Here is a 9,643-nt window from a genome sequence, read left to right as displayed (position 1 = left end):
AAATTCAAAGAAAAAGAATTGCAGTAATAGCAAAAGATGGGAAGCTACTTATAATGAAGCTGGTGGAAGCAGAATCTCAGAGTTATAGTTATCTTTCAGTCTCACACAGAGGAGAATGACCTGAACTCACTCAAGATATGTCTCTCTATGGACACATCCTCACTGAAGAAAGATGATGACCTGACAGAACACCAGCTGAAATAACAGGAAACGCTCACAGGGATAGAAAAAAGGACTACATGAGCTCAGTGGCATGTGTTGCAAGCAGACTTGTGTTTTACCCACAGTATCAAGCATGGGGCAGGGATAGCTCAGTAGGTAAAGTGGTCGCCCCATGATCGGAAGGTCGGCGGTTCGAATCCACTTAACGGCTACCCTGAGGTACCCCTGAGCAAGGTACCGTCCCTACACACTGCTCCCCGGGCGCCTGCTTAGTGGGCTGCCCACTGCTTCACTGAGTGAATGGGTCAAGGTGAAAAACAAGTAATTTCCCCATGGGGATCAATAAAGTATCCATTATTATTATTAAAACTGGACCTTGTCACTGTTTTACTGTTATTTCTGATGGTGTTGGATGAATACTACAACTGCAGATGTATATTTTTGAACTATATATACAGAATATTTTATGTTCTGTATCCACAGCAATCCATTAAATTATCTGATAGATCATCACATATTTATAGTAGGCTTTAGTGTGCTGTAAGGAACAAGTATTCTGCAAAAGCTTCAGCTTAGAAAAACCACAGAGAAACCACACCTTGATTAATACAGTCATTTAAATTACTATAAATAAAAGATTTGAGCACTGTGTGACAAAGTTATCTTTCAATATCTGCGGGGCAAATTTGAATCAAATGTCATAGTGTTACCTGAGATACCACCAACCATCTTGTTATCTTATGTGTTAGTATGAAAATGCTTTTTCAGCTTATCTGAATTATCCAACGTGAAAGAGGAAGATGAATTTTCCTTAGAGTTCATTTTCCTTGATTAAGTTCTTAAGGAGTTATCAAAAGTCCTACATCTTAACAAAGACGATTAGCAAGAAACAGGTTACCTGTTGAGATGACAAATCAAAGTATAAATTTCTTTGTCCCTTGCTTCTATACTTATCTTATCCTATACAGATCATAACTGTTCTTGACTAGAACATCTGTGCTACTCTAGATCAAGGCTAGAAAAAGAGGCCAACAGTTGGATTAGTCCATCGTGCTTCAAAGCTAAATCTATGCTTTGGCATGCAGACAGGAGCAGCCAGGTATGATTTTACTACACTGAGTGTTTCAAACTGAAAAATTAAGCTTCTGGCAATCATATGCTTCTAGATGGCATTGCATGGCATTTCCTACTTTTTAACTGATGTTCAGATACTCTATCTGCTACAGATAGGTTTGTAGGGTTACCACTTCTTCGAAAATCTTATTTTATGCCTGTCAAGCCATCTTTGGCATATTTTAATAATAACAATAATGGATTGCATTTATATAGTGCTTTTCGAGACCCTCAAAGCACTTTACAATTCCACTATTCATTCACACACTGGTGGAGGCAAGCTACAGTTGTAGCCTCAGCTGCCCTGGGGCAGACTGACAGAAGCGAGGCTGCCATATTGTGCCATCGGCCCCTCTGCTCTGGCCATCACCAGCAGGCGGTAGGTGAAGTGTCTTGCCCAAGGACGCAACGACCGAGACTGTCCGAGCCGGGGCTCGACTGGCAACCTTACGATTACAAGACCAACTGCCAACTCTTGAGCCACGATCACCCTTGATTTTATAGATTTGACTGAAGAAATGGGAAAAAAACTTGTTTCTTTCATGACAGGCAACAAAGTGCAAAGTGGAGAAGTATCCACAGATATACATTTACCATATCTCTGCCAGTCACTGTTAATGAGTTACCTTGGGACATCTAACAGGGTAGCAGGGTAACAGTGAATGAATATTTTATGGCACCATAAAGAGCGCCACTACAGAGAGCAGATTTGTGCTGGTACAATATTGATTCAATATTTGTGGTATTAGTGTGGTATCAGACTTTAAGCTTCACTAAGGTTAAAAAAAAAAATCAAATCCTTCCTTCTTCCCTCAAGCCAACAGTTAACTAGAAGTGCTGGTTAAAACTTGGCAATCCCAATAACGCTGCTAAATGCTGACAGAGACCAGAGATGACTTTTTAAAATTCCTTGAAATTTGCTTTTTAAGTGAATGGATTAAAACTGTTTCCACACTGCTGGGCTTTGGCAGGCAGTCTGTGAAAAGCTGTGACAGTCTTGGTCTGCCATTTGTATTCTGCTGAGAGGAAGGTGAGGGAAAACAGCAAGGCCAAACAGCCAACGTCAGAAGAAAAAGAATAAAGGAAAGACACAGAGTGAAGCACCTCGGTTTCGAGTTTATAAATATGAAAGAGTCTGTTGTCGTGTCTTTATTTTCTCCTCACTCTTCAACCACCTGCAAGCTCAGATTAAAAATGTTAAATTTTGCCAGCTTTGGATGATATGAGAGGCAGCTGCTTTTTTTTCTCCATCTTCCTTCCTCTGCCCTTTCTTCCTGAGCCTATTGTCACCAGCTGCATGTTGCTCTGTACATTTGCATTACTCCATCTTTCAAACAGCATCTGTTAAAAACAGGGGTCTCTTTGTGGCAGATTAAGTAAAAGCTCAGCTAAGCCTTTTCAAAACAAAATTCCTTTTATTGTTTTTGTCAGTGTAATTTTCTTTTGTTGCACTTCTCTCCGATTAGTCACCAGCAGATGAGCAGTGGCTTCAGATGTCAATATCTCAAAGAAAGGAGTTATTAGACAATTTAACCACCTTAATTCTGGTTTTTAACTTTTAAAATTGCAGCAAGAGTATGTCATTTTTCCCCCCAATAAGCATTTAAAGTAGCAGCAAAGGCTTACTAACTCATAAGCATTCATGCATTGAGACATTTCTTTTGAAAATATTGCTAGGTTACAATCCATTTATCATTTATGTTTCTATACTCCACCAGCAACACCGACTGCTCAAGTATAGAATATCACTGCTGTCTCTGATACCTCTTCTATTCACCCCAGCAGTTTCCTTATTACACAATCATGGCAGATACTGTGACAATCTGCAAGTGAATTATTGCCATTTGCTGTCTCATTTGATCCCAAACATAGTGCATGCTGCTAGCTGGCTTTAAGCTTGGCTCCCTCTGATTATTTTTAGGCCAACCTGCAAGCTCATTAGCTGATCTTTAAGCATTTTCCTGTTGTTTTCTTTTCTGGACAAAACAGAAAAGAACAACAAAGAAGACACCATTAAATAGTTCACATTGCATCTAAATATTGCAACGTAAAACAGACACAAACAGGGTACAAAGTACCAATACGAATACAAACCCCTGTTCAGTACCCTGTCATGTGCAGTTAACTGACTGATGGATGTGCTAAGGTACAGCATTAATATTAGTAAGGAGATAAATAAGATGTGAATTTTCTAGTCAACACATTTGAATGAAAAAAAGACATTTTTTGATTTTTTTCTGTATATCACTGTCCAAGTCTGATATCTTTAGAAGCAGTTTCTCTATGGCTGTTCTTCATCCATCGCTTTATGACCACATGACCGTATCCATCTTCTAACGGCTCATACCATGTAACATGTCAAACAGGGTTTTTTTTGTTTTTGACATTTCACTAGCTGGGCCCACGTCCTCATTTTAGGTTTGACAGTGCTTTAGTAGGTAAAGGTGAACGCTTGGACATGAATTGAGCTGCGGTTTGGGGAAGGCCTCGAAGGGGACTGGCGACGGCTCCCGGGTCTGGCAGATCCCCATGCACTAAATAGAAATGAAGAAGTTAAAGAATTGAGAACAAGGAGGGAGGGAGGGGCACGTAAACAAGAATGAACAGCTTGCAGAACTGGGGGAACCTATATAGATGACAACCGGAATGAGCATGTCTGGAGGCGTGGTCCTGCTCCTGAAATTCCGATACATAATCTCCAAAACATGGCGTTGACTGTACTTAAATGACTAGATCTCAATAGAACACCTTTGGGATGTGGTCTAATGAAAGATGGGAATGGGCTCCACTCTAGTAGTAGCAAAATGTAACTACTAAAGTGTCCAGTGAGTGTAGATTATGCCTCAAAATATCCCCAACTGCTGTGAGGGTCTCAGTGAAGGAGAAAACATACTATAATAATAATAATAATACATTTTATTTGAGGGCGCCTTTCAGAAACCCAAGGTCACCTTACAAAAAACACAATTAATAAAAGGAACAATAGTCATAAAATACATAAAATAAGTTAAAATTACAAAACAGAGCGTGACAACAGATAAAATCAGCATTAAAGCGAATAAGCCAGTTTAAACAGATGTGTTTTGAGCTGTGTCTTAAATACGGAGAGGGAGTCAATATTTCTTAGTGCAGGAGGAAGAGAGTTCCAGAGCCGAGGAGCAGAGCGACTGAAAGCTCTGTTCCCCATAGTGATAAGGTGTGAGGATGGAACAGTAAGATGAATAGCCAACACGTTCTCACTCCCAACTCGTCAAACGTGTGACGCATGGTCAGGCTCCCTCTGCTGCACTTATGGACGCGCAGGGTACCCCCCTCGCGTCGGGAATTGACGTGAAGGGTCCTCCGATTGAAGAGATTGCCGCGGAAGAGCCTTTTGTCCGTATATTTATATATTTCCGAAATCACATTGTAGTGACGTATACTGAACACAATAAATTATATAATGTAAACAACTACCTGAGAAACAGGTAGAACGATACTTTTGTATGGTTTATTGCATTTATGGAGGGAGTGGTGTATGCTGGGTAATGGCACAGCTAGCTACTGGGTGACTTTATTCACCCGCTTCGGCTGTTATCAGTCCAAACAATGGGCGTTATTAGCACAAATCAGTCCCATAGATATGGGCCATCTCCTGCTAGATTGTTCAGAAGGTTGTTCTCATCCATCCAGATGGAGGATCACTAACAGGAGCGTGGGAGACTCCAAAATCCACTCTGGCTGGAATCCGGTGGATATGCAGTGTGTACAGGTAAGACCATTTTAAACGGACAGCATTTATAGAATGACTATTAAAAGTCAGCGAGTGTCAGTAATGTTAATGTGGTTATGTTAGTAATACACCGAGTGCTAATATAACAGCTTTAAGATGCATTTGTAGATATTATTACGCGTTTTACCGTCTTTATGGTGCTAGCTTAAAGTTACGGTGTAAATGTTAGCTTATATTGGAGTAAAGCTGTTACTGTTAAACGATGTTAGCACAGAAATATTAGCTTCTGTCATGACTGATGAAGTTACTAGTTAATAAAGTTTCCAGTAAAGTGTTTAATGGCAGCCACAGACTGACAGCAAATATCTCGATTAGCTTCAGTGCATCTATAATAAATATGTGCAAGTTTCAGTGCTTCGTTTAAACTGTATGATACTTATACTGACCCAGGGTCAGTGTAAAATACAATCCTAGCTGTGTGAACAAAGCCTGGCTCCTTTAATCCTGCATGACAAACCTCAGGATGCAGGTTATTATTACTCTTTCCTGCTGGCACACCTGTCACACCTGAGAGTCAGCTAGAAACGTACAGTGACGTGGACATCATGCAAAGACTGCCAGACTCTGTAACACTGCAAATGATCAGTGACTCAGGTTATCACTAAACTTTAAACGGCACCTCTGTGTCTCTGTGTGCTGCATATGCTTAGTTGTGACACTGTTACTGTTCAGTGAATGTTTCTAAAACTAGATGAACTTACTTCAGCGTCAGCAGTTTGAGAAAACAACTCCCTTTACAGGTGCTGATAAGGCCAAGGGCACAAAACAGCATAACCATTGATGCGTTAGGTTTCATAGCGAGACACGTGAAGTGTGGTAGGATCAGTTTGTAACTTCCTCCCTCTTCCTTGGAAAGCATAAAGGAGTAGGAGCACGACCTCTGTGGCAGCGCTGACATGACTGAACTGTGATGTTTGATGTGTGTTGGTGCAGTAATAAAAAGCTTGATCACAGTCTGTGTTGCAGACTTTATTTAAAAAATTCCATGACCCCCCCCCCCCCCCACCCTCCCACTGTGAAGTGAACCTGAATTGAATATTCAGAAGACATTTGTTTAAATAGTTCTACAAATCTGAGCTGTTGGTGTGTCCTTGGATTGTGTGGTAATAATATTAGAGCTGGCAATCTTTCTTACTGAATCTCTACTATGAGTCATGTTACCTGAGATTAATTCTATGTTTACCTGTCAGCCTGGACGAATGTGCTGTGTGAAGGAAATTAAATTAAATCAGATCTGAACTGCGTACATTTAAGGAACCTGTTCATATTTAATATGAACCAGTGATTTTTTTGATTGCTGATTCCAAGAGAGTCTTTGTGGAAATCCTGTTTGGCTTTTTGTTATTTTAATTCTCTTCTCTGTTTTCCAGAACAGTTCTCCACTGTCGCTGTCCACATGGGTCAGTGGTGCAAAGAAGCACTGTGCTAATGTGGGACTCTGACCAGCAACATCCAGACCCAGACAGCGTTTTCTATCTCCCAGCTGGAGGTTTTGTTTGTCTGTAACTGGAGAGTCAGATTTTTGTTGAGCTTCACACTTGCAGAGGTAAGTCAGTTTGCAGAGATCCCTCCCACCCTGGCTTTTATGTGCTTGATTTCTTATCTGAAACAGTAATATTTCAGTGACTGCTGCTTGTACCACAGGTTAATACACTCTACTGATCCCTGATGGGAGAATCATCAATTTTGGCAACAAAGAAGCCTGGTGGATGTTTGTTTACAGTCTGATGATGGGACATCATGCTCTGCATCTTCAAAGTTTGCCTCCTCATTATTTTTCATACCCAGTAATGTGAAGTATGCTTATATCTACTATAACTGAACCAACCTGGTGCTCTTCATTTATGGAGGCTGTTGAGTCTGAATGTTGGATATTGTGTATCTCGTGTTCTCTGGGCTTTGTTGTCCTCAGTCTTTTTGCAGGACCAGAAAACAAAACCAGGAGGCGCGTAAATGTTTCTTCTCCATGATGTTTCTTCAAATGTTTCTTCTGGATGATGATAAGACTGTGACACGGGATGCCATCTTTGGTCTTGTGATGAAGCAAAGTTCAGGAAGAAGTGGGATTAAATGGTACCCACATGTGTGCTGCTGAGAAGGATGTACAGGGGCACCTGCAGCCAAATCCAAGCCTCAGGTTAGTTGTAGTTGCAGAACGCTATAGACTGAGACAGCTGAGGCATCAAATGTTTGATTAAACGGATGAAAAAGAGAAGTTTCTTCCCTATAATTATCACTTCTTAAAATCTGTAGCAACTTCAAGTCTGTCAGCGTGCTGAGCATGCTCAGAATGTGACAATATATTTTTGTTCAATATTTAATTTCTTTCAGTTGCACTTGTTAAATGAAAAAAAAAAATATATATATTCTTATAATTTAGCAAACTAATTTATCAAAAAAATATACATATATCTGTATTAGTTTTAATAAATTAATTTGACACCTGTATGGAAAATACCATATTGTATTCATACAGAATCAGTTTGGTATCATTGTTTGTCTGCTCACTGATTGTTGAAACTAAGAGCTGCTTTGATCTGTTTGATCTAAAGTATCCAAAGTTGAGCTCTGATGTTTCGTCACCCCTGTGTGTGATATGTGATTCCTACATGCTGGCAGAGCAGAGCAGCAGTTTGTGCTCACAGATGGTGACGGTGTGGAGAGACGGTGGTGTTTCCTCAGAAGAACCAGCAGAGTCACAAAGGACACCAGTCCATCTCACCACCTTGACTTGCTGACTGATGCTCGTCTGCACTACACAGAGGAAATCAGCTGACCGAGGTTTGTCCAGTGACGTGTTATGAATGTATATTTGTTTTATGCTTACAGATGTGTTTTTCTTGACAGAGGCTCTGCAGAGGTTAGACAAAGCAGAGAGAACATGTGCTTTACATTTTACTGTGATTTATTGAGATATTTGTTGCCTGATGTTCAGCAGGAATGGAGAAATAGAATCAAAGGGAGATGTTTTTGATGTTTTTGTAATGATGTAAGTAAATCTTCAATATTATTTATTTGCTTGGTTATATTAGGAGTGTTTCTGAGTGAGGGGGGAGGAGTCATCATCCAGGTAAAGTGACGTAGATCAGTGGATACACTTGTCTCCCCTTTAAAGGAGACGATCCAAGTCATCCTTAAATGTTAGTGCTTTCAAATACACAAACATTTTTAAAGGACAGAAATGAACATCCAACTTTGACTGTAACACAAAATAAATCTTTGCATATGTGTTTTCAAACTCTCAGATGGGCAGCATATCAGTCTTGGACTGTGTAACCTGCCGGAGCAGCACTGAATGACCACCACACATGAGCATGTTCCTGCAACATTCAGCATCTGATCCTTCATCTGTGTGCTGCTGCTTTTGGTAAGTAGAGTTACCCAACTCCAGTAACTCTAAACACATGCCATCCATTTCTGACGGCCTGGTTACTTCCTGTCAGTTACTTTAGAAACCATGTGGTCACCTGACCTAACACTGTTTCTTCTTCTTCCCCTTAATGTTCAAGTGTCACATGTCAAACAGCTGGAGAGGAAACTACACCAGTGTACTGGGATGTTTCACCAACACGTGCCAGATGCTGTTCCTTCATGGTGACATCACCAGAGACAGCCCCGCCCACCTCAGGACCTCGCCATTGATCATGATGATTATAATGATGACAGCGAGCGGAACTATAAAAATCCACAACCAGAATTTTTCTTTCTAATTATTAATGAATACTGAGAGCCTCTTTCTGTGTTTTGTCTGTTTTGGGGTTGTTTTTTTTACCTCATTTGTTACTAACAAAGTTCACCAAACTCACACAGTTTACATTCTGTATGTTTCCATCTTTACCAGCCACACTCTAACTGCATTTAAGAAAATAATCCTTAGAAATCGTCGTTTTTCTCTTTTGTAATTGATGATAATTCAGTGAATATACTGCGCTGCTTCCTTTTATTGCGTCGCACATTGCTTTAAGTTTTTCAGTGTCCAGTTATTTTTTACTGCTGTTTGAATTCTCTGTATGTTTGACCCTGTAGACCATAGGTGTCAAACTCTGGCCCGCGGGCCAAATTTGGCCCGCAGCCTAATTACATTTGGCCCGCGAAGCCATACCAAATTACTATCAGAGCTGGCCTACTGGTATTATACAGATAATATATATATTGTTTAGTATTCGGCTTTGCTTGTTCCATATTCAGTTTTTCAGCAAAACTTGTTTGAGTCCATAACAAAAGATTCATTCTTATATCTGGAGGAAGATTTTTTTTTCAATAAATATTAACGTTAGCCCGCGACTTTGTTCCAGTTTTGAATTTTGGCCCACTGTGTATTTGAGTTTGACACCCCTGCTGTAGACTGTTTGATGGACTGCTTGTCTTCCTGTTTGTAACCGCCGCCTGTTTTTTAATAAAGATTTGGATTTCTGACTTCAACACAGCCTCTGCGTGTCCTCCCTTTGTGTCCTCTTCCTCTGTGAATGTGCTGCATGTGTCACAGATTCATTTTATTAACAGCTTTCCCACAGTGAGTTGCATCAGCATTTATTCACAGCACATTTCAGAAGGATTCAGATTAATACAGTGATCTTACAGTCAGAATGATCCTGA

At 40.3% G+C, this 9,643-nt stretch overlaps 1 long non-coding RNA gene across 2 annotated transcripts; it reads left to right on the top strand.

The window, feature by feature from the left end:
• Window positions 1–6,466: 6,466 nt before the first annotated feature.
• LOC112436270 (uncharacterized) lies at window positions 6,467–8,719 on the top strand. 2 transcript variants are annotated; one of them, XR_003025015.2, is made up of 6 exons: window positions 6,467–6,593; window positions 6,692–7,184; window positions 7,667–7,828; window positions 8,080–8,117; window positions 8,293–8,414; window positions 8,557–8,719. It is a non-coding gene; the product is annotated as an uncharacterized LOC112436270 (long non-coding RNA). The 2 variants fall into 2 exon arrangements; XR_013100965.1 differs by having other exon boundaries at window positions 8,080–8,187.
• Window positions 8,720–9,643: the final 924 nt, after the last annotated feature.

Source organism: Maylandia zebra, linkage group LG12, assembly GCF_041146795.1.
Source record: "Maylandia zebra isolate NMK-2024a linkage group LG12, Mzebra_GT3a, whole genome shotgun sequence".
Taxonomy (NCBI): Eukaryota; Metazoa; Chordata; class Actinopteri; order Cichliformes; family Cichlidae; genus Maylandia; species Maylandia zebra.
Note: the sequence above shows the minus strand (reverse complement) of the source record. Positions and strands in the feature narration are given on the sequence as shown.